The following is a 25,520-nucleotide window of genomic DNA, read 5'->3' as shown; positions in this document are numbered from 1 at the left end:
ATGCCTTCTCTCTCCAACATCTTTACCAATTCTGACACCAACCGTCCCTTCCACGACACTCTCTACTTCTCTGCTGTGCTCAATAATTCATTGCAATGGCCGCACAGAACTCACAGACAATACTTATGATCATGGATTTATTAGGGAAGTAACAGGTTACAATTCAGGTTCAAGAACACTCAGGATATAGTTCTATCAGGACAGCCTCTTCCCAGCTGTTCTGCAGGCATACCTCTCTCTGGCCCCTTGGCCTCTGCCCTGCTCAGGGGCAAGTGTTACAAAGCTCTTTTAACTCTGCCGATAAATGCCCAGAGGTACTCCACTCAACAAGTAAGCCTCAGCCCAGTTCTAGTCAGTCGGCAAACTTAGCTCCACCAAGTTCCGGAAGTACCCTACACCTTCAGCAAGGCTTCTGCCTAAAGGCACTCAGCTTTCTCCCTCTATGGATTGAGAAGCCCCTTGTGCTGTCTCCTACCAGTCTCTTCTGCCGCAGTTTCTCTGCCACCACCTCACTGTCTTCAGTGTTACAGCTCTCTTTCTATCTCCAGGGTCCAGGAGCTTTTCAGTGCAGGGATTCTGAGTCCAAAAAATGCTTTCTTCACCTGGGTGTTTTTCCTTGGTGGTGGTGGGATCCCATCTGTAATAGATTGAATCATGTCCCCCCAAAAATCTGTGTATCGACTTGGTTAGGCCATGATTCCCAGTATTCTGTGGTTGTCCTCCATTTTGTGATTGTAATTTTATGTTAAAGAGGATTAGTGTGGGGAATTGTAACACCTTACCAGGTCACATACCTGATCCAATGTAAAGGGAGTTTCCCTGCAGTGTGGCCTGCACCACCTTTTATCTCTCAAGAGATAAAAGGAAAAGGAATCTAGCAGAGGGAGGACCTTGTACCACTGAGAAAGGAGCACAGGAGGTAAAGCATCCTTTGGACCCAGGGTTCCTGCCAAGAGAAGCTCCTGGTCCAAGGGCATATTGATGAAAAGGACCTTCCTCCAGGGCCCACAGAGACAGAATCCTTCCCATGGAGCTGATGCCCTGAATTTGGACTTCTAGCCTACTAGACTGTGAGAAAATAAATTTCTCTTTGTTAAAGCCATCCATTTGTGGTATTTCTGTCATAGCAGCACTAGATGACTAAGACATTCTCCTTCCCACATCCAGAATGGCAATTTCAAGCCGAGTGGGGTGATAAAACTGATCAATCCCCTTGGTGGGTCACAATTACCCTATTTGCATAGTCCCATTCAAATAGATGGAAACCCTTGTGGTGTAGTAGTTAAGCACTAGGGCTACTGACTCAAGGCTGGCAGTTCAAATCCACCAGACTCTCCTTGGAAGTGCTATGGGGCCATTCTATTCTATCATATAGGGATGCTATTTTTTATGAGTCAGAATTGACTCCACAGCAATGGGTTTGGTTTTCTCACACAATCACTTGGGTGGGAGTTCTAAGATCATGCCAAGAAAGGTCACACAAAAGTAATGCATTGCACTGCAAGGTGGCAGTTCCTGCCTGTCTTGTACTTTGGTCCTATAACATGGCATTACCTGATTAGGGACAATTGAGGTTGGAGACCACTTTGATACTCTTGTTTTCTCTCTTTTTTTTTTCCCCACTCACAAGTGCAAGTTAATGGTTCTTTCAAGTATGCCTATTTTGACTAGTATGTTTCTCTATAAGCAATCTAAAGTTGCTTAAAGTCCTTGTTGAAGCTTGGACTCCCTTATTTATACCAGTTAGTCTATATAGTAATCCCGCAAATGTATTCTAATTTAAAAATGAAAGATCTGATTACAGCCATAAAGGAACAAGAAATGAAAGGTTCATGAGAATGGGAAAATTACAGCTTTCTAAGTTCCCAACACTAAAAATACCCAGTGCAAAACAAGAAAGCAAGCAAAGAAGAAGAAAAAAAAGTAAAAAGCCCTTCCATAAAGCTTAAGTTAAAGTAACTTTAAAGAGACCTTAAGAGGTCCACTCTGGAATTCATTAACTGCCCTTGCAGAGACAATAATAAGGGAAAAAAAAAGAAAGAAACAGGGGAGGGGATACCTCTGTATTACCAAGGAACTGGGCTGACCATGCTGTCTGTGTTTGAAATGGTAGAGGCATGGCTTCATAAATAACTAAGAAATCTGCCAACTTTATCTAAAGCTTATAACCTCCTAAGTTAGTTTAGTAGAATAAGCTGTTTCTGCCAAATTAGTTTATTGATCACTCTAATTTTTGCGAATTAGTTAAAAAAAAAAAGACATTTAAAACATCCTTGAATAAATAAGCCTGGTTTTCCCCTCTACCGGAATGCTGATTTAAAGTTCATGTTTAAAAACAACTATAGAGGCAGGGCCAAGATGGCGGAATAGCCAGAAGCTTCCTGTGAACCCTCTAACAACAAATGCCCCCCCCAAAAGTGAAATGATTACATTTATGACAACCTAGGAGCCCTGAACATCAAAGGCAAAGTTAGAAAACAGACTGAGAAGCAGAGGGAGAGATGGTTCAGAAGTGGAGGGGAGTTGCTGGACCTGAATCACTGGGATCCCTCAGGCACCAATCCGGGGAGTGGCTGCAGCGGGCAGGTGGTAGTGTTTGGCCGCAGTTTCCTCAGGGAGAAGCAGCCAGGTGCACAGCCTACACATACCTCCGGAACCAGAGAAGAATGGCTCTCTCAGCAAAAGCTAAGTACTTGCATATGTTTTACCACGCCCCTCATCCCCAAGCCGGCTTCAGTGGCTGTTCATTTGCCTGGGCCTGAGATAGGCCCTGTTGAGCACCTGAAGCCACTCTCCCAGCCTTGGAGAAGGAATAAATTTGCAACTGGGGGAAAAGATAATTTGCCAGCTCCACTAACCTGGGGAGCTCAGGACAGAAGCGGCTCCTGTTAAGGCATAAATGGTCTGTGGACTATGAATCCCTTGCCCCACTGCATGGACCTGAGTGGGTCTATTTCAGAAGAATGGGCCCTTATTGGCAGACTACAACTGTTTTAGCTGTGAGGTGGAGAGGTGGGTGTTTGATGTTTGACATCGCCTTGCCTATTAAACAGGGTCCTCACCTACCCACAAAAGGGGCCCAAGTATTGGTGGCTCCACTCAGGGCACGAAACCACCCGCAACAGGGTCCAAGGATAATTGGTACCTACCAGTCCGTACAGGCAAAAACATCAGGTACCCATGGTCTGTCTACAGAACCCACTCACCTGTACGCTCTAGGGAAGAGGGATGCACTTTTCTCAGAGACACTTGGGGGACAATCCTCAGCCCCCTGCCTTGCTCGGAGTGTGACACCCTCCTGCAACCAGACACCAGTACCTACACCAATCACCCTGCCCCTCTAAGACTGTAGGACAGAGCCTGTACCACACACTTGATGATCAGCTACCTGGACACCTAAGCTGAATTCATACAAGAAAAGTGAATGGACTCCTAGACTGATATACCTGATAACAGTTTGAGCCATCTGGAGACAAGACGTCAGGGCTCCAAAAGGGAAAAAAAAATCAAGCTAGCTCGCTCAAGCAACCCATTTGGGCATATCAAGACAAAACAAAGCAAGAACCTAGGATACAGTAAGCAAACATAAAATAAACTAATACAATAACTTATAGGTGGTTTGGAGACACCAGTCAATATCAAGTCACATGAAGAAACAGACCATGATTACCTCAACAACCTCTTGAAACAAAGAATCAATGAATCCTCTAGATTAAGGTGCCTTCTGGAATTACCGGATGCAGAATATGAAAGATTAATATACAGAGCTCTTCAAGACATCAGGAATGAAATTAGAAAGGAGATCAGCCAATATGCAGAACAAACCAAGGAACCCACAGATAAAGTAGTTGAAGAAATTAAAAAAGGTTATTCAAGAACATAATGAAAAATTTAATAAGCTGAAAGAATCCATAGAGTCAGCAATCAGAAATTGAGAAGATTAACAATAAAATTACAGAATTAGACAACTCAAGAGAAAGTCAGAAGAGCAGAATTGAGCAACTGGAAGGCAGAATTAGTGAACTTGAAGATAAAGCACTTGGCACCAATATATTTGAAGAAAAATCAGATAAAAGAATTTTAAAAAATGAACAAACCATAAGAATCATGTGGGACTCTATGAAGAGAAATAACCTACAAGTGATTGGAGTACCTGAACAGGGAGGGATAACAGAAAATACACAGAGACTTGTTTAAGATTTGTTGGCAGAAAACTTCACTGGTATCTTGAAAGATGAGATGATATCTATCCAAGACGCTCATTGAACACCCGTACAATAGATTTTAGAAGAAAGTCACCAAGACATATTGTAATCAAACTTGCCAAAACCAAAGATAAAGAGAGAATTTTAAGAGCAGCTACAGATAAACAAAAAGTCACCTACAAAGGAGAGTCAATAAGAATAAGTTCTGACTACTAGGCAGAAACCATGCAGACAAGAAGGCAATGGGATGACTTATATAAAGTATTGAAGGAAAAAAGTTGCCAGCCGAGAATCATATATCCAACAAAACTGTCTCTCAAATATGAAGGTGAAATTAGGACATTTCCAGATAAACAGAAGTTTAGGGAATTTGTAAAAAAAAAAAACCAAAACTACAAGAAATACTAAAGGGAGTTCTTTGGTTAGAAAATCAAAATATCAGGTATCAACCCAAGACTAGAACACTGCACAGAGCAATAAGATGTCAACCCAGACTGGGAAATCGCAAAAATAAATCGAGATTAAAAAAATGCTCAATAGGGAAACAGTGATGTTATTATGTAAAAGAAAACAACATTAAAACAATAAAGAGGGACTTAAGAAATTTAGTCATAGAAATTTCACATGGAGAGGAAGACAAGGTGATACAAGAAATAAAACTTAAGTTTAAATTTAGAGAATAAGGGGTAAATATTAAGGTAACCACAAGAGGAGGAAAACTATCCTACACATCAAAATAAAATACTAGAAAAAAATAGAGACTCAGCAGAAACAAAGTCAACAACAATGACTATGAGGAAAAGACAATATATAAAGATAAACTACTCAGCACAAAAAATTAAGTTGGAAAAAGAAACTGTCAACAACACACGAAAAAAAGACATCAAAATGATAGTACTAAATTCATACCTATCCATAATTATGCTGAATGTAAATGGACTAAGTGCACCAATAAAGAGACAGAGAGTGGCAGAATGGACTAAAAAACACGACCTGTCTATCTGCTGCCTACAAGAGACACACTTTAGACTTAGAGACACAAACAAACTAAAACTCGATGGATGGAAAAAAATATATCAAGCTAACAACAATCAAAAAAGAGCAGGAGTAGCAATATTAATTTCTGACAAAATAGTCTTTAAAGTTAAATCCACCACAAAGGATAAGGAAGAGCATTATATAATGATTAAAGGGACAATGTACCAGGAGGATATAACCATATTAAATATTTATACACCCAATGACAGGACTGCAAGATACATAAAACAAACTCTAACAGCATTGAAAAGTGAGATAGACAGCTCCACAATAATACTAGGAGACTTCAACATACCACTTTCAGTGAAGGACAGGACATCCAGAAAGAAGATCAATAAAAACACGGAAGATCTAAAAGCCACAATCAACCAACTTGACCTTATAGACAGACATATACAGATCACTCCACCCAAAAGCAGTCAAGTATATTTTCTTTTCTAATGCAAATGGAACATTCTCTAGAATAGACCACATATTAGGCCATGAAGCAAGCCTTAGCAGAATGCAAAACATTGAAATATTACAAAGCACCTTTTCTGAACTTAAGGTCATAAAAGTGGAAATCAATAACAGAAAAAGCAGGGAAAAGAAATCAAACACTTGGAAACTGAACAACACCCAGCTTAAAAAAAAAGAAAAAACAAACTGGGTTATAGAAGACATTAAGGATGGAGTAAAGAAATTCACAGAATCCAATAAGAATGAAAACACCTCCTATCAGAACCTTTGGGACACAGCAAAAACAGTGCTCAGAGGGCAATTTATATCAATGAATGCGCACATACAAAAAGAAGAAAGAGCCAAAATCAAAGAATTATCCCCACCTCTTGAACAAAAGAAATCCTCAGGCACCAGAAGAAAGCAAATAATAAAAATTATAGCACAATTAAATGAAATAGAAAAGAGAAAAACAATTGAAAGAATTAACAAGACCAAAAGCTGATTCTTTGAAAAAATTAACAAAATTGATAAACCGTTGGCCAAACTGACAAAAGGAAAACAGGAGAGGAAGCAAATAACCCAAATAAGAAATGAGGTGGGCAATATTACAAGACCCAACTGAAATTAAAAGAATCGTATCAGATTACTATGAAAAATTGCACTCTAACAAATTTGAAAACCGAGAAGAAATGGATGATTTCCTAGAAGCACACTACCTACCTAAGCTAACACAAATAGAGATAGAACAACTAAATAAACACAAAACAAAAGAAGAGATTGAAAAAGGTAAGTAAAAAACTCCTAACAACAACAAAAAAAGGCAAGACCTTGATGGCTTCACTGGAGAATTCTACCAAACTTTCAGAGAAGAGTTAACACCACTACTACTAAAGGTATTTCAGAGCACAGAAGAAGATGGGATGCTCCCAAACTCATTCTATGAAGGCAGTATTTCCCTGATACCAAAAGCAGGTAAAGATACCCCCAAAAAAGAAAATTAGAAATCTATATCCCTCATGAACTTAGATGCAAAAATCCTCAACAAAATTCTAGCCAATAGAATTCAACAACATATAAAAAAAAAATTCACCATGACCAAGTGGGATTCGTACCAGCTATGCAGGGATGGTTCAACATTAGAAAAACAATTAATGTAATCCATCACATAAATAAAACAAAAACAAGAATCACATCATTTTATCAATTGATGCAGAAAAGGCATTTGACAAAGTTCAACACTCATTCATGGTAAAAACTCTCAGCAAAATAGGAATAGAAGGAAAATTCCTCAACATAATAAAGGGCATTTATACAAAGCCAACAGCCAACATCATCCTAAATGGAGAGAGTCTGAAAGCTTTCCCCCTGAGATCAGGAACCAGACAATGATGTCCTTTATCACCACTTTTATTCAACATTGTGCTGGAGGTCCTAGCCAGAGCAATTAGGCTAAATAAAGAAATAAAGCACATCCAGCTGGGCAAGGAAGAAGTAAAAGTATCTCTATGTGCAGATGACATGATCTTATACACAGAAAACCCTAAGGAATCCTCAAGAAAACTACTGAAACTAACAGAAGAGTTCAGCAGATTATCAGGATACAATAAAAACATACAAAAATCAGTTCGATTCCTCTACACTGGCAAAAAGAACATCAAAGAGGAAATCACCAAATCAGTACCATTTACAGTAGTCCCCAAGAAGATAAAATACTTAGGAATAAATCTTACCAGAGAAGTAAAAGACTTATACAAAGAAAACTACAAAACATTTCTGTAAGAAAACAAAAGAGACCTAAATAAGTGGAAAAACATATCTTGCTCATGGATAGGAAGACTTAACATTGTAAAAATGTGTATTCTACTGAAAACAATCTATAGATTTAATGCAATTCTGATCCAAATTTCAAGGACATTCTTTAATGAGATGTAGAAACAAATTGCCAAATTCATATGGAAGGGAAAGAGGCCCCAGATAAGTAAAGCATTACTGACAAAGAAGAACAAAGTGGGAGGCCTCATTCTACGTGATTTTAGAGCCTATTATACTGCCACAGTAGTCAAAACAGCCTGGTACTGGTACAAAAGCAGATACACAGACCAATGGAACAGAATTGAGAATCCAGACATAAGTCCATCCACATATGAGCAGCTGATATTTGACAAAGGCCCCAAAACAGTTAAATGGGGGAAAATACAGTGTTTTTAACAAATGGTGCTGGCATAATTGGGTATCTACTTGCAAAAAAATGAAACAAGACCCATACGTCACACCATGTACAAAAACTAACTCAAAATTGATCAAAGACCTAAATATAAAATCTAAAACGATAAAGATCATGGAAGAAAAAATAGGGACAACGTTAGGAGCCCTAATACATGGCATAAACAGCATTCAAAACATTACTAACAATGCAGAAGAGAAACTAGATAACTGGGAGTTCCTAAAAATCAAACACCTATGCTCATCCAAGGATTTCACCAAAAGAGTTAAAAGGTTACCTATAGACTGGGAAAAATTTTTTAGCTATGACATTTCTGATCAGCACCCTATCTCTAAAACCTACATGATACCACAAAAACTCAACTACAAAAAGACAACCCAATTAAAAAATGGGCAAAAGGTATGAACAGGCATTTCACTAAAGAAGACATTTAGGAAGCTAAGAGATACATGAGGAAATGCTCACGATCATTAGCCATTAGAGAAATGCAAATCAAAACTACAATGAGATTCCATCTCACTCCAACAAGGCTGGCACTAATCTAAAAAACACAAAATAATAAATGTTGGAGAGGTTGTGGAGAGACTGGAACACTTATACACTGCTGATGGGAATGTAAAATGGTACAACCACTTTGGAAATTGATTTGGCGCTTCCTTAAAAAGCTATCCCATCCTTGGAGTATATCCTAGAGAAATAAGAGCCTTACATGAACAGATATATGCACACCCATGTTCATTGCAGCACTGTTTACAATAGCAAAAAGATGGAAGCAACCAAGTGCCCATCAATGGATGAATGGATAAATGAATGATGGTATATCACACAATGGAAAACTATACATCAATAAAGAACAGTGATAAATCTGTGAAACATTTCATAACATGGAGGAATCTTGAAGGCATTATGCTGAGTGAAATTAGTCAGTTGCAAAAGGACAAATATTGTTTAAGACCACTATTATAAGAACTTGAGAAATAGTTTAAACAGAGAAGAATATATTCTTTGATGGTTACGGGCGGGGGAGGAGGGAGAGCGGGAGAGGGGTATTAGATAGTAGGTAAGAACTATTTTAGGTGAACGGAAAGACAATACACAATACAGGAGAGGTGAGCACAACTGGACTAAACCAAAAAAAAGAAGTTTCCTGAATAAACTGAATGCTTTGAGGGCCAGCTTAGCAGGGGCAGTTGTTTTGGGACCATGGTTTCAGGGGACATCTAAGTCAATTGGCATAATAAAATTTCTTAAGAAAACACTCTGCATTCCACTTTGTAGAGTGGCATCTGGGGTCTTAAACGCCAGCAAGTGGCCATGTAAGATGCATCAATTGGTCTCAACCTACCTGGAGCAAAGGAGAATGAAGAACACCAAAAATACAAGGTAATTATGAGCCCAAGAGACAGAAATGTCCACATAAACCAGAGACTACATCTTCCTGAGACCAGAAGAACTAGATGGTGCCTGGCTACAACCGATGACTGCCCTGACAGAGAAAACAAGACAGAACCCCTGAGGGAACAAAAGAGCAGTGGGTTGCAGAGCCCAAATTCTCATAAAAAGAGCAGACTTAATGGTCTGGTTGAGACGAGAAGCACCCCAGTGGTCATGGTCCCCAGACCTTCTGTTAGTCCAAGACAGGAACCAGTCCCAAAGAAAACTCTTCAGGCAGAGATTTGACTGGACAACAGGATAGAAAATGATGCTGGTGAAGAATTAGCTTCTTGGATCAAGCAGACACATGAGGCTATGTTGGCATCTCCTATTTGGGGAGGAGATGAGAGGGCAGAAGGGGTCAGACGCTGGCGGAAGGGACATGAAAAGAGAGTGGATGGAAGGAGTGTGCTGTCTCATTAGGGGGAAAGCAATTAGGAGTATATAGTAAGGTGTATATAAACTTTTGTATAAAAGACGGACTTGATTTGTAAACTTTCACTTAAAGCCGAACAAAATTAAAAAAAAAAAAAAAGAGCTATAAGCTGAATATACTGAGAAGTAATTTAGAATCTCAGTGATTACTTTAAGAAAATGATTTCCCATTTTGTGTTGTCTTCTCTTTCCTCTGAAGGACTTGTGTTTGATGTTAAGAAACTAAATCACTTATGTTGTATAGTACTATATAAACCCGAGTCTGGAGCTGCCCTCATAGACAGTAGATTTGTGTAGTTTTCCTGTTTCACTTTGTGTTGAGAGCTTACCTCTAACATTATGTTTAACTTTCTATATTTCATCATTCAGTGTTGAAGGCCATGGCTGATAGTTACCATTTTTCATGAGGCTATCTTTTCTTTTCCAAGAAAAACTATTTTTTATGCCTATGCTTTTGGTAATTACTCTGAAAATTTTTCATATTAATTAATCGATATCAAAAATTGCACTAAAAATAGATGAATTTTTTATTTTGATATAACAAGACCTTAAAAAAGAGACAAAATATTCCAAATTGCTTTTTTAAGGATTCTCTTACAAAATAAACAGAAAATAAGGCCATAGAAAAATGATAATTTCTTACCCCTGAATGGTATTATTGAATTAGATTACAATATTTCTTCGAAAAACTTACATTGATTGGCTTAATGATAAATAAACACTTATATAAATTAAATAGTCCTATTAATCTCATGAATTGATAAAAGTAAATTTGTTCTAGTAAGCTGTCTTAGGCTGGGTTCTCTAGAGAAGCAGAACCAGTAAAGCATATAAATAAATATAGAGAGAGATTTACATCAAGGAAACAGCTCATGCAGTTGAAGAGGCAGGAAATTCCCAGGTCCGTGGATCAGGATAGAGGTTTCTCCTGATTCATGCAGCTGCAGGGGCCAGTGAGCCCAAGATTGGCAAGCTGGAGAGCAGGGCTCTTGCTCTCACAGGCTGTGAAGGTTGATGAATCCCAAAATCAGCAGGCAAGACTTCAAGGCTTCTCCTAATTCACAGAGCTGCAGGGACTGTTGAACCCAAGAGCAAGACTCTTGTTCACAAGCTGTGAAGATCCATGAATTCCAAGATCATCAGGTAAGTTGCTAGCTCAAGTCCCAAGAATCGGAGGTCAGACCAATAAGAGGCAGCTTCAGGATCAAGAACAAGCCAAAAGCCTTGGCAAAGTGAGCAGGAAGGAAGTAGGTGGCAAAGGGCAAAGAGATGAAGGCTAAGGGGGCGGTGAGCCACCATAGGCCCCACCTCCACTGGTACCACTCAGCACATTCCATCATGGGGGTGATCACGTATCAAATTTCAACAGAGAAATGATCACATTATACAAATGCCAAAACTGAGAATCATGGCCCAACCAAATTGGCACAATCTAAACCATCACAGTCCACCCCTTTTCAACTTGGCACCTGTACACATCTCCCCAAACTATGCATAATTTCTGAATAAAGACAATTACAAAGTTATATTTACATATAACATGATACAACTAACACAGGTACAACCAAAAATGCACTAGCCCTGTTTACATCTTATATTTTAAAAGTGAAGAAAACAAAAATATTTGATGCATTCATACAAAGCAGAAATACTCATAACAATTACAGCCCTCATTTCTGCAACTGGTCACGTGGCTACAACTGGTATTTAGAACTACCTTCTTCCACCACCCATTCCGTACTCCCTTTCCCCTCAAAAAGCACCTCAGCTGGCTGTAGTTCTTTGCCTGGAGGGTCTGGGTCATTCATAGTCATGTCAGAATTGGGTTGCTGTAGTTTTCCTTTGACTTTAATCACAGGGCATGGTAGTACTAAGAAGCGCTAAGCGATCTCTTGCATTCCAGACATACTCTTCTTTACCTCCGTTATGTAATATCAACCAGATTTCCTCTTGGTAATCAGGACCAATTACACAAGCCAGGACGGTAACTCCCTTTCTTGCCTGTTGATCCAGACGCATAAGGAGCCCAAAGTGGTCAGGTGGCATTCTTAGCTTCCAGTTCAATGGAATTAGTGATGTGTCTACAGGTGGGAGCATTCCTCCCTTTGGAACTAAGACCTCTAGACCTGCAGAGCATAATGTTGTGGGGACAGAAAGTAAAAATCTTGCCAGTGGGTCACTAGGGGTAATAGTGAGTGGCCCCCCTCCCATTTCCACCCCTTGATTCCTGGACCCATGAATCCTGGCTATGGGAGAAACAGCACCATATATTGGACGTTGGTTTAGAGCATAGACAGCCTCCTTGAGAACATTGCCCCAGCCCTGCAAGGTATTGTCATCTAGCTGGTGCAGTAATTGTGTCTTTAGGGGGCCATTCCACCATTTTATCAAGCCATCTTCTTCAGGATGATGAGGAACACGGTAAGACCAGTGAACTCCACGAGCATGGGTCCACTGCCACACTTCATTTGCTGTGAAGTGAGTCCCTTGATCAGAAGCAATGCTGTGTCAGATACCATGACAGTGGATAAGACATTCTGTAAGTCCAGGGATGGTAGTTTTTGCAGAAGCATTGCATGCAGGGAAGGAAAATCCATATCCAGAGTGTCTATTCCAATAAGGACAAAGTACTGCCATTTCCATGACGGAAGTTGTCCAATGTAATCAAGTTGCCACAAAGTTGCTGGCTGATCACCTCAAGGGATGGTGCCATATCAAGGACTTGGTGTTGGTCTCTGCTGCTGGCAGATTGGGAAGTCAGCAGTGGCTATAACCAAGACAGCCTTGGTGAGTGCAAGTCCATGTTGCTGAGTCCATGCATAACCTCCATCTCTGCCACCACGGCCACTTAGTTCATGAGCCCATTGAATAATGATGGGAGTAGCTGGGGAAAAAGGATGGGATGACTGGTTTCCACAGAATGTGTCATTCTATCCACTTGATTGTTAAAATCGTCCTCTGCTGAGGTCATCCTTTGCATTCACAGGAGACTCAAATATCTTCACTTTTTGACCCATTCAGAGAGGTCTATCTACATACCTCTTCACCATAAATCCTTGTCTCCAATTTTCCAATCATGTTCCTTCCGAGTCTCTGACCACCCAGCCAAACCATTAGCCACAGCCCATAAGTTAGTACTCAATCGCACATTTGGCCATTTCTCCTTTCAAGCAAAGTGAACAACCAGGTGCACTGCTCAAAGCACAGTTGCGAGTCTTTAAACTTGCTCAAGGGACCCTGGCTCTCTATTCTGGCAATTCTAGTTAGACTGCTGCTCACCTGACCTAGAATTTATCCATTTGTACAAATCAAGTAAATATTTAGTAGATTTACCACCTATTTCACTCTTAAGGACACCATGACTAAATAGCCAATGCCATAAGTCCCTATGAGTCAGACTATTTTGATTACTGCTTTGACTCTGCTGTTCATTACTGTAACCACACCCACCTTGTCTTTGTCGATTGGGTGCAGCCACTTGGCCCCTACCACCACGGGGTCCAACCCGTTCCATTGTACTTAGGTATCTTAAATTCAGTTAGGGCAGTTCGCACTGTCAAATCTCATTTACATAAAATAGCAATCATGGCAGTCTTCAAGGATGCTGGAACTCCCTTCACAAATTTGTTCCTCACAGTTGTATTAAAAGGTGTGTCCTCTGGGCAACCCATATTTGTGTGGGTCTGTGGGTCAAACCTGATAATTCCACTCTAGCATGCCAATTTCCTTAAGCCTTTGGATACCTTCTACAATACACCAAGGCAGGTCTGGTACTTCATCTTGACTTAGTGTAGGCCACCACGTAATCCATGCTTCAGCAATCCAACCAAATAAACTATCAGGTCCTTTCCTAACTTCTCAAGCTGAAACACTGAATGAAGAATCTATGCTTAATGGACCCATATCAATAAACTCAGACTGATCCATCTTTATGTTCCTTGCACCATTATCCCACGTCCTTAATAGTCATTCCCACACATATTCCCCAGGTTTCTGCTTGTGCTTTTTAGAAAAGTCAAGCAGTTGTTTTGGAATTTAGCTTACCTACTCCTGGGTCACACTTTGTACTTCATCTCTTGGGGCTTGCTGGGACTTAACTCTAGTTATAGGTCTAGAAGCCAGAGTTGGTAGAGTGGAATTGTTCTGAGAACATTCAGCATTGTCTTATAAAGCATCTACCTCAGGTGATGCCCCAGGCAATGATTTAGGCAAGGGCTCTTTAGAGGCAGCTGGGCCAGGGCTAAACTCATTAGAATGAAGTGAAGAGGCTAATGGTTTTTCTGGGCAGGGCAGTATAGCAGACAAATGTGAAGTAATCTCTTCAGATGGAAGTGGTTTTGCTGGCAGGAGTGATTCAATGGAATTCAGGGGTGGAGTGTCTCCAGCTTTATGATTATCTGCCCATATGTCCCCATTCCAAGTTTCAGGATCCCATTTTTTTCCAATCAATGCCCTCAATTTAACTTCAGACATCTCTTGAGGTTGGCAACGGAGCTGGTGTTGTAATTCAGCCACTCTTACAATAAAAGTCTGGGTTTGGTTTTTGGCAATATCAGCTCTGTTACTGCAAGAAATCAGGCTTTCTTTCAAAGCACAAGTGGAAGCTCTTAGGTGGTTAATGCAGCACTTGAGCTTTAACTCTGAAGCCCTGAGTGCATCTCTTTCTTTCACCAGTCTGTCTAGTGAAAGTAGGACCAACAAACAAGCTTATATTTCTCATCATGACAAAATTGTAGAAAGGTATCATATGCAATCAACCAGAGCCTCACCTTTCACCAATACCTGATTTATTGGTGGTGTTATTTTGCATATTTGAATTGCCACCTCATGCCATGGATTAGCAGTGCCCTCTTTACTACAGGAAGCAGAGTCATCAACATCTTTAAGACTAACCAGACTTAAGAACCAATTTAGAAAACTCATCCTTACCATTTTGTTTTTCTAGAACCACTCTTGGCACCAAATGTCTTAGCCTGGGTTCTCTAGAGAAGCAAAACCAGTAATGTGTGTAAATAAATATATATATATACATACATATATACACAGAGAGATTTCTATCAAGGAAACAGCCCATGCAATTGTAGAGGCTGGAATATCCCAAGTCTGTGGATCAGGGTAGAGGTTTCTCCTGATTCACATAGCCTCAGGGGCTGGTGAAACCAAGACTGGCAGGTTGGGGAGCCAGGCTCTTGCTCACAGGCTGTGAAGGTTGATGAATCCCATGATTGGCAGGTAAACTGCTAGCTCAAGTCCCAAGAACCGGAGGTCAGACAAACAAGAGGCAGCTGCAGGATCCAGAACCAGCCAAAAGCCTTGGCAAGATGAGCAGGAAGGAAGTAAGCAGCAGAGGGCAGAGAGATGAAGGTTGAGGGGGCGGTGAGCCACCACAGGCCCCACCCCTGTCAATACCACTCAGCAGATTCCATCATGGGGCGATCACATAGCAAATTGCAACAGGGAAGTAATCACAACATTATACAACTGGCAAAACAGTAAGAATCACGGCACAGCCAAGCTGACACACAGTCTTAATCATCACATGAAGCTTTTATGTTTTAAAATATGTCAACTTAAAGCCCTTTCCAAGATCTTTTTAAGTAAAAAAAAAAAAACTAAATTAAATATATGGAATATTTTTTATTAAAAGAAAAAAATAGTAATTTTGTCCTAAATGAAAAAGACTGGTTGTTCCAAGATGAAAAAGAGAAAAGAATTCAGATGGATATCTAGTAAATGGGAAAAGGTCAGAGGAAAGTTAAATACAAAGTTTGTTACAGATTTTTTGTTTGATATAATCAAGGTTCTTGTTTATTGTAACTGAAATTTAATAGATTAATTCAAGAGAATTTTTAAAGTTTTATGTCAAATAGCATATAAAGCAAAGAATCGGGTTAACTAAATTTTCCTTGATTACTAGATTTATGATTAAGTATATTCAGAATGTTTTAAATAATTCCACCTGTGGACTCCAAGAAATGAATGTTGAGATAAATATAATGAGAAAAGTAGTTCTTCAAAACCAAATGGCCTTGGCTTATGTTACTTATACCAGCTCTAATATTGGTAAGGAGTCCTGGTGGCACAGTGGTTAAGAGCTCGGATGATAACCAAAACGTCTGCAGCTCAAATTCACCAGTCACTCCTTGGAAACCCTATGAGGCAGTCTACTCTGTCCTATAGAGCTGCTACGAGTTGGTATTGACTCAACCACAATGGGTTTGGGCTTTTTGGTTTAATATTAGCAAACACTGTCAATCTTTAATCGAATAAGAAATGTTTTCACAGGTTAAAGGAGCTTTTGATGACTGAAAACCAAAATCCCAAAATCTGCCTGATGTTATTCCAAGGAACCATGTACAATAAAAAACACATCAGCTAAAATATTCCTTGGAGTCTCATTGAAAAGGACCATATGTAGTTCTCCTTACTAATGCTTATACTACTAAATTACAGGGAGTTAAGACTTAAATGCACCTGTCCCGGTTAAAGAAAACTGCAGCTCCTGTTTGGACTGTGTAGCCCACCAAAGGACTTAAAGTGAAATTCAAACATTACAAGGGCCAGAAGCAGATGACATCTGGTATAGACTACTCTCCCCAAGGCTCTGGACCAGGCCTGTATCAATCAACACCTAACACTAATTTTTTAAATTATTGGACTTTGCTTAATACTCATTGCTTTTTCAGGTCTTCTATTGATGTTTTTGCTATTATTTTCTCTCTTGCACTTACCTTATATGTTACCACTCTACTGCTCAAATATTGGTGGAATTATTCTCTATTAGTCATTCTTATTTGATGAGCTGCTTAGAATTAGAATCATTGCTATAGTCCTATGATAGTAACTAAAGGGGTTTATTTTGTAACAGCCATCATTTGCTTACTTTTGATTGGTCGGTATGGGTCAATTAAGCTGTCTTGCCAGAAGCCACTGTTCATGTCATTGAAGACCAACACAGACAAGGCATGCTCCATGTCTTTGAGCTTGATTTCTTCTCTCTGCTTTCCACTTCTCCAGAAATCTGATTCTTTCTGCTCTGGCATTGCTGAGAAATGTGAAGACGGCTTTCCGATAAGAGACTCCATCCACCAGGTAGTAATAGTGTAGGAAAGGTTGATGGCATCTATGAAGCCACAAACATTTTATCCATTTCATCAAATACAAAGATGGAGCATGCACAGGCACTCAAAATGCCTTGAATCCATAGCTGTAACTGATCCTTACACAGGGTAACGTTCGAGGTGTGTGAAAAGTGCAATGTGGCCACAAACAGGTGGACACAGTCACTGTTCAAACCATCCTTGTACATATTCTCCGTGGTGATTTTGCTGACAAAATTTTTGCCAGTGCCAGTCCATCCATGTAGAGAGAGGTTTCTTGGGTTTTGGATTGCTAATGCAGCCAAACACAGCATTTAAGATGGCTTTCTTTACAAGATGTTATCCAAAGAGGGTAGCTATTGGCTTGATGGCAATATATATATATTTTTAATGCTCCAGATAACTGACAAGCTTGCTATTAGCATAGAAGCCCAACAGAAATCCCTACGTTCTTCAGTTACAGTTGCATCTCGCTGCATATACCTGAACAAGTTAATCTTGACTTTCCCTTTCTGGCACCTTTATGTGGTTACTGAAAGGAATAGGAGCTAAGGTTATATCTATCTTGTTTACTGAAATGATTATCCTCACATCTGTCATTTTTATCATTGAAAAAATCAAATATTGTATTAACATTAAAAAAAATCCATTGCCGTCAAGTTGATTCTGACCCATAGTGACCTTATAGGACAGAGAAGAACTGCCCCATAGGGTTTCCAAGAAGCAGCTGGTGGAATCCAACTACCAACCTTTTGGTTAATAGCCAAGCTCTTACCCACTGCACCACAATGGCTTCTATAATATGGTTACCCAAAACACCAGAAATGATGTAGTTCTTGTCAGGCACTGTGGAGTCAGTTCCAAGTCATAGCAACCCTATGTGCAACAGAATGAAACACTGCCCAGTATTGTGCCGTGCTCACAATCTTTGCTATGTTTGAGCCCGCTGTTGCAGCTACTGTGTCAATATGTCTCTTTGAGGGTCTTCCTCTTTTTTGTGGACCGTCTGCTCTACCAAGCATGATGTCCTTCTCCAGAAATTGGTCCCTCCTGATAACATGACCCAAGTACATGAGATGAAGTCTCATCACCCTCGCTTCTAAGGAGCATTCTGCCTGTACTTCTTCCAAGGAAGATTTGTTCATTCTTCTGGTAGTCCATGGTATATTCAGCCTTCTTCACCAACAACCTAATTCGAATGCATCAATTCTTCTTCAGTCTTTGCTCAGCTTTCACATGCATGTGAGGTGATTGAAAACACCATGGCTTGGGTCAGGCACACCTCAGTACTCAAAGTGACATCTTTGCCTTTGAACACTAAAGAGGTCTTTTGCAGCAGATTTGCCCAATGCAATACGTAGCTTGATTTCTTGGCTGCTGCTTCCATGGGCGTTGACTGTGGATCCAAGTAAAATGAAATTCTTGACCACTTCAATCTTTTCTCTGTTTATCCAGTTGTGAGGATTTTTGTTGTCTTTAAGTTGAACTGTAATCCATACTGAAGGCTGTAATCTTTGATCTTCATCAGTAAGTGCTTCAAGCCCTCTTTGCTTCCAGCAATCAAGGTTGCATCATCTGCATATTGCAGGATGTTAATGCGTCTTCCTCCAAACCTGACGCTGTGTTCTTTTTCAACTAGTCTACCTTCTTGATTTATTTGTTCAACATATAGATCGAATAAGTATGGTGAAAGGATACAACTGTGATGCATACCCTTCCTGACTTTAGACTACACAGTATCCCCTTGTTCTGTTCTAACAATTGCCTCTTGGTCTATGTACAGTTTCCTCATGAGCACAATTAAGTGTTCTGGAATTCCCATTCTTCACAAGGTTATCCATAATTTGTTATGATCCACACAGTCGAATGCCTTTGCATAGTCAATAAAACACAGGTAAACATCTTTCTGGTATTCTCTACTTTCAGCTGAGATCCATCTGACATCAGCAACGATCTCCCTTGTTTCATGTCCTCTTCTGAATTTTGCTTGATTTTCTAGCAGTTCCTTGTCAATGTACTGCTGCAACTGCTTTTGAATGATCTTCAGCAAAATTTTACCTGTGGGTGATATTGATATTTTTTGATAATTTCCACATTCTGTTGAATCACCTTTCTTTGGAATGGGCACAAATATGGATCTCTTCCAGTCAGTTGGCCAGGTAGCTGTCTTCCAAATTTCTTGGTGTAGATGAATGAGTGCGTCCAGAATTTCATCTATTTGTGGAAATACCTCAATTGGTTTTCCATGAATTACTGGGGCCTTGTTTTTCACTGGAGTCCTGGTGTCACAATAGTTAAGAGCTCCGCTGCTAACCAAAATGTCAACAGTTCGAATCCACCTTGGAAGCCCTATGGAGCAGTTCTACTCTGTCCTATAGGCTTGCTATGAGTTGGAATTGACTCAATGGCAGTGGGTTTATTTTTTGTGGTTGTTGTTTAGTTTTGTTTTTGCCAATGCCTTCAGTGAGGGTTGGACTTCTTCCTTTAGTACCATTGGTTCTTGATCATATGTTACCTTCTGAAAATGGTTGAATGCTGGTGATAGCCATGAAAATAATAATAATAATGTACATAGATTCTGCTCATTTATGTAACAAGATGGAAGTATCTCATACCCTGGATTAGGTCTTTGAAAAGGTCAAGTTTTTTCCTCAATGTGGCCCTGCTCCACTAGTTTCCCCGAGATCACTGAAGCAGAATGTTAGAGTTATGGCATGGAGAAGAAGACTGGTGGTGCCCAACTGCAAGTCTGGAAGCCTTAAAATACTAATACTCATGGGACTAAATTCCTAAAGAGAGTCCATGCAGAAGGAAGCATGCCTTTAAGTTTGATCAAAGGATGTCTTTGTAATCACTGATCAAAAGGAAGGAATGCTGTGGAGCCCCCCAAAATTGTAGGACACCTGACCAAAATAAAATGGCTGATCCAGAGTCTCGTCTCATACGCCATCCTAATTTCTGCTTCAGGCCAAGACTGTTAATCTTTTATACAGATTTAACCCAATCACTTAGGAATTTTTTTTTTTCTGTAACTAAGTCAAAAAGAATATCAGCAAAATGCTCCCTAAGTGTCATTGCTGAAAAGGTTGCCAAAATCCTTTTTGCTCAAGAAATAATTTTGCTTTAAGCCAGTTATTTTAATAATCTTCTCTCAGAAAATCTATTCTGTAATTACCTAAGCTTTAACTTACTGCCCCCTAACCAGATAGCTGACCTTTACATTTCAAAGGACTCCAAGATGAAACAGATCCTGTCTACAATCATTAACTGCCCCCATCAGCCCATTTCTGTGCTATTACACACTGTAACCAATCCCTTTTGTAATGTCCAATAAAAATGCTGCATCTTAAGTTCACCCTTCAAAAAATCTTTGCAGGTTCACAATTTTGGAAGTTTCTGTTTCACTCGGTAAGATTAGACCTTTTCCCCAGGCCAGACTGTTTTCAAACTTGCAATAAATCTCCTTGCTTTTATTATGACAAAGTATAAGTTATTGCTCTTGGACAAGCACCATAGGTCCTTGATCATATGCTACCTTCTGAGATGGTTGACCATTTACCAAGTCTTTTTGTACATTGACTTCCATCTTCTTTTGATGCCTCCTGCATTGTTCAATTTTTTGCCCATAGAATTCTTCAACATTGCGACTCTAGGCTTGCATTGTTTCTTCAGTTCTTTCAGCTTGAGAAATGCTGAGCATGTTCTTCCTTTTTGGTTTTCTAACTCCAGGTCTTTGCACATTTCATTATAATACTTTACTTTGTCATCTCAAGCTACCCTTTGAAATCTTCTGTTTAGCTCTCTTACTTCGTTTCTTCCTTTCACTTTACCTACTCTAGGTTCAAGAGCAAATTTCAGAGTTTCTTCTGACATCCTTTTTGGTCTTTTTTCTTTCTTTTTAATGACCTTTTGCTTTCTTCATGTATGACGCCTTTGATGTCATTCCACAACTTGTCTAGTCTTTGGTCATTAGTGTTCAGTGCATCAAATCTATTATTGAGGTGGTCTCTGAATTCAGATGGCTTATACTCAAGGCCATACTTTGGCTCTCGTGGACTTGTTTTAATTTTCTTCAGCTTCAGTTTGAACTTACATGTGAGCAACTGATGGTCTCGTCCACAGTCAGCCCCTGGCGTTGTTCTGACTGATGATATTGAGCTTCTCCATTGTCTTTGTCCACAGATGTAGTCGATTTGATTTCTTGTATTCCATCTGGCAAGTTCCATGTGTATAGTTGCCATTTATGTTGTTGAAAAAAGGTATTTCCAATGAATAAGTTATTGGTCTTACAAAATCCTATCATGAGCTCTCCCACTTCGTTTCTATCACCAAGGCCATATTTTCCAACTAGCGATTTTTTTTTTTTGTTTTCGACTTTCTTATTCCAATCACCTGTAATTATCAGTGCATCTTGATTGAATGTTTGATCAATTTCAGACTGCAGAAGTTGGTTAAAATCTTCAATTTTTTCATTGGTTGGTGTGTAAATTTGAATAGGAGTTGACCATTACTTGAATTTAACAAGTGAAAAAAATTAAATGAAATCAGAAAATGTTTTAACTTTAGACTTATATGTTACCACAAAAAATGTTTCCTAAAAAATCTTATTAAAGAAAAATTATGATCACACCAAATGCTCTTCTCACGCTTTCATTTCCTCCTCTTTCTAATTATTTTTCTTAGTGATGCAGTTCTAAAGCCTTTCGTTATGTGGGGCAGAGCAGAACAAGGCAGTTTGTGTGTGTGTGTGTGTGTGTGAGTTTATGAAGTGGGGAAACATTGTTACTCATCAGTGTGTTAGATCCTAAGCACAGTGAGAAGGGGGTCTGTGTGAAGGGTAGAGGAGAGGATGTCAGAGCTCCAGTGGAGTGAGGAGGTTGTCCTGGTAGAAGGGATGACGGTCCTGTGGTGTCAAAGCCTAAGTGGATTGAGATAGGCATCCACATATGGGGTAACCCAATGTGAGGTGTTGAGCCTGTTATGGGTTGAGTCATGTACCCTAAAAAAATATATTGAAGTCCTAATTCCTTATATCTGTGAGTAGACCTTATTTAGAACTAAGGATTAATTTGTAAATATAGGGTCTTTGAAGAAGTAATTACTTAAGTTAACTTGAGGTCATGCTGGAATAGGGTGGACCCTAATCCAATATGACTGGTGTCCTTACAGGAAGAGGAGAAGTGACAGAGACCCAAACACATACAGAGGGAAAATGGCCATGTGACAACAGAGGTGAAGTTTGAGGTTATGCTGCCACAAACCAAGAAACACCTGAAACTAAGAGAAGCTGGGAGAGACAAGGAAGGATCTTCCCCTGGAACCTTCAAGTGAGAACATGGCCCTGCCAACACCCTGAATCAGGACTTCCAGTCTCCAGGACTGTGAGACAATAAATTTGTCATTTTAAGCCACCCTGTTTTTGGTACTTTTTTATGGCAGCCCTAGGAAAGTAATATAGAGCCCAAGCAGGAGGGCCTCAGAAGAGGGAAGCCTGGCTCAGGGCATCCAAGCAGGGTGAGGAGAGGGTCTGTACAACTCATACAGCACAGCTGGGGAGGCAGAGCCCAGGAAGGCCTGCTTACAGGTCTTTTCAAGAAAATTTTATTTTCTCCAGAAAAATCTTACACATTTGGTCAAATTTATTTTTGGTCATCTTATATCCTTATTGATATTTAAAGTATAATATTTTATTTTAAAATTACATTTTTATATTTTGTGGGTATTACGTAATATCATCGATCCTTTTTATATTGATAATTTATCCAGAAACATTGCTGAACTCTATTATTTTCTTGACTTTTCTGTAGATTCCTTTGCATTTTCTATGAAGATAATTATGTCGTCTATATACTGTGCTCTCCAGTACAGTAGCTACAAGCCGCACATAGCTATTGAGCCCTAGTCCCAATTGAGGTATGCTATAAATGTAAGGAGCCCTGGTGGCACAGTGGTTAAGTGCTTGGCTGCTAACCAAAAGGTTGGCAGTTTGAATTCACCAGTCACTCCTTGAAAACTCTATGGGGCAGGTCTACTCTGTTCTTTAGGGTTGCTAAGAGTCTGAATTGACTCCATGGCAATTTTTTTTTTTTCCAATAAAGTGTAAAATACACACCAGAATTCTGAGGACTTAGTGTGAAAAAAAGAATGTAAAATATCTCATTAATAGTTTTATATTGATTACATGTTAAAATGATAATATTCTGACTATATTGATTTAAATAAAATATATTATTAGAATTAATTTCACCTGTTCCTTTTTATTTTTTTAGATGTATTTACTAGAAAATTTAAAATAACACGTGTGGCTAACATTAGTGGCTCACATTATATTTCCACTGGACAATACTGATCTAGAAATAATGATAGTCTTGTTTTTTATTTTCCAATCCTTTTTTGTCATATTGAGCTAGTTAGGGCCACCAATATGTTTTTGCATAGAAGTTGCTATAGTGAGCATCCTTGTCTTGTTCTTTTAAGCATTTAAAGAAAATGCTTCTAATGTTTTGCTTTTAAGTGTAATGGTTGCTATAGGTTTGGAGTAAACACCCTGTAGAAAATTCTTTTTATCCTTATTTGTTGAAGGTTTTACACTAAATGGGTTTGATTTTATTAGCTGATGCTTTAATATCTCTTTTAAAATGCTAATATGATGAATTACTTTAATAGATTTACATACTATGGACATACATTGCATAGTTTAAAAAAAAATCTATTCTACAAGGGTTATAATTAAAGATAGCTATTTTCTGTCCCATTTCTGATTCCCGTTTTCCCAGAGGCAACCATATTCGACTCTTTAGATATTTATTCTTTTTATTTCCATGTTTCTAAATAGTATGTTAGTACCCTAATTCCTTGATTTTTTTCAATTTTAGATCATTTTTATTAACGCTATACACCTACTCCTCACTTCTCAGCATAGTTAGGTACCAAAGCCCAGATCTTTATGTGAAAATTGGCATTATACAAAACTTCAGTGACCAAGTGCTCCTCAGACTCCAGGAGTCATTGCAGTCACAGAGTAAGTCGGTTTGTGCTATTTGAAACTGCAGGCAAAGCTGAGTGGATCAGGATTAGCTGCCAGGAGGGGACCCGTCCTACCTCGACCCATGCGGAGTTCTTGCTCTCCCCAAAACTCCAGTCCACCCGGGCCCCAGCACCCCCAAACGTGCAAATGGAGGTTCTCAGGGTCTGTGGTGAGGTGACTGCCAAGTACCGCATGCGTGTCTCTGCCACCTTCTCACAGACTTATAGTTCTAATCTGCAGCTTCACCGCCAGTCTGTAGTCCACAGAGCAAGCAGGCTAATGGCCTGAGGCTCCAGCTTTCTACCTTTTTTGTATTTCCTCTTTTAACTTTATTCGCATCCAAAACTGGGCAGAGGGGTGGGAGGAGAAGGATCAAAGACTTGGGGATCAGGAGGGAGGCACTCTCTCACTCAGAACACATGGGTCCTTACCTGGCTCTAAGGTGATTTAAACAGATTTTTTACTATCGTTGTAAATGGGTGTCATAGGTTGAATTGTGTCCTCCCAAAAAATATGTGTCAATTTGCTTAGGCCATGATTCCCAGTATTGTGTGGTTGTCTTCCATTTTGTGATTGTAATTTTATGTTGAGAGGATTAGGGTGGGATTGTAACACCACCGTTACTCAGGTCACCTCCCTGATCCAAGGTGAAGGGAGTTTCACTGGAGTATGACCTGAACCACCTTTTATCTCTCAAGAGATAATAGGAAAGGGAAGCAAGCAGAGAGTTGGGGACATCATACCCCCAAGAAAGCAGCACCAGGAGCAGAGCACATCCTTTGGACACAGGGCCCCTGTGCCTGAGAAGCTCCTCGACCAGGGGAAGCCTTCCTTCAGAGCTGACAGAGACAGAAAGCCTTCCCCTGGAGTCAACACTCTGAATTTGGACTTGTAACCTACTAGATTGTGAGGAAATAAATTTCTCTTTGTTAAAGCTATCCACTTATGGTATTTCTGATATGGCAGCACTAGATGACTAAGACAATGGGAAATACTGGATAATGACACAGTTGATAAGTGAGGAGTAGGTGTACTAAGGAAATTTCTTTCTCTCTCTGTAGTGATTACACACACAATAGTGTCTTAGTTATCTAGTGCTGCTATAACAGAAATGCCACAGGTGGATGGCTTTAACAAAGAGAAATTTATTTTCTCACAGTCTAGAAGGCTAGAAGTCCAAATTCAGGACACTGACTCCAGGGGAAGGCTTTCTCTCTGTTGGCTCTGGAGGGATGTCCGTGCATTTCAGTGCAGGAACTTCAGGTTGAAAGGATGAGTTCTGCTCCTGGCACTGCTTTTTTTGGTGTTATGAGGCCCCCAACTCTCTGCTTGCTTCCCTTTCCTTTAATCTCTTGTAAGATAAAAGGTGGTGCAAGCCACACCCCAGGGAAACTTCTTTTACACTGGATCAGTAATGTGACCTTAGTAAAGGTGTTACAATCCCACCCCAAGCCTCTTTAACATAAAATTACAATCATAAAATAGAGGACAACCACACAACACTGGGAATCATGGCCCAGCTAAACTGATACACACATTTTGGGGGGGACATAATTCAGTCCATGACAATAGTCATCCCTCTGATATTACTGTGTCATAATTTATTGTTAAATCAA

At 39.6% G+C, this 25,520-nt stretch overlaps 1 pseudogene; it reads right to left on the bottom strand.

The window, feature by feature from the left end:
• Positions 1-1,592: 1,592 nt before the first annotated feature.
• LOC100677555 (torsin-1A-like) lies at positions 1,593-24,098 on the bottom strand (annotated as a pseudogene).
• Between the last annotated feature and the right edge of the window lie 1,422 nt (positions 24,099-25,520).

This window comes from Loxodonta africana, chromosome 4 (assembly GCF_030014295.1).
Source record: "Loxodonta africana isolate mLoxAfr1 chromosome 4, mLoxAfr1.hap2, whole genome shotgun sequence".
NCBI lineage: Eukaryota > Metazoa > Chordata > Mammalia > Proboscidea > Elephantidae > Loxodonta > Loxodonta africana.
This window is presented reverse-complemented; position numbering and strand designations above follow the sequence as displayed.